We start from the raw sequence: 673 nt of genomic DNA on the forward strand, positions 1-673 counted from the left end.
AAGCGATTCTCCTGCCTCAGCCTCATGAGTAGAGGGGACTACAGGCACCTGCCACCATGCCCAGCTAATTTTTTGTATTTTAGTAGAGACAGGGTTTCACTGTGTTGCCCAGGCTGGTCTCAAACTCCTGAGCTCAGGCAATCCGCCCGCCTCAGCCTCCCGAAGTGCTAGGATTACAGGTGTGAGCCACCACACCTGGCCCCCTATTTCATTTTCCTTCGTGGCACCTTTTACCACCTGATATGTTCAATGGGTCTTGATTTGTTTGCAATAGTCTTGTCTAACTAGAATGTAAGATCCGTGAGTGAGAAGAGACTTTCTGCTCTACCCTTGGCACATAGTGGGTGTTCAAAAAATATTCAATGGTTCACTTCGGCAGCACATGTACTAAAATTGGAATGATACAGAGAACATTAGCATGGCCCCTTCTCAAGGATGAAATTATACAGCATTCCATAATTTTGAGAAATGCAAATCAAAACCATAATGAGATACCATCTCGCACCAGTAGAATGGCTATTATTAAAAAGACAGAAAATAACAGATGCTGATGAGGCTGCAGAGAAAAGGGAATGCTTATACAATATTAGTGGAAACACAAAGTAGTTCAGCCACTGTGGAAAACAGTTTGGAGATTTCTCAAGGAACTCAAAATAGAACAACCATTTGACCC

At 43.2% G+C, this 673-nt stretch overlaps 1 pseudogene; it reads left to right on the plus strand.

The window, feature by feature from the left end:
- The first annotated feature begins 365 nt into the window (after positions 1-365).
- On the plus strand, positions 366-463 carry LOC116524340 (annotated as a pseudogene).
- The last annotated feature ends 210 nt before the right edge of the window (positions 464-673 follow it).

This window comes from Sapajus apella, unplaced genomic scaffold, assembly GCF_009761245.1.
Source record: "Sapajus apella isolate SASKATOON/1434 unplaced genomic scaffold, GSC_monkey_1.0 scaffold44, whole genome shotgun sequence".
Lineage (NCBI taxonomy): Eukaryota > Metazoa > Chordata > Mammalia > Primates > Cebidae > Sapajus > Sapajus apella.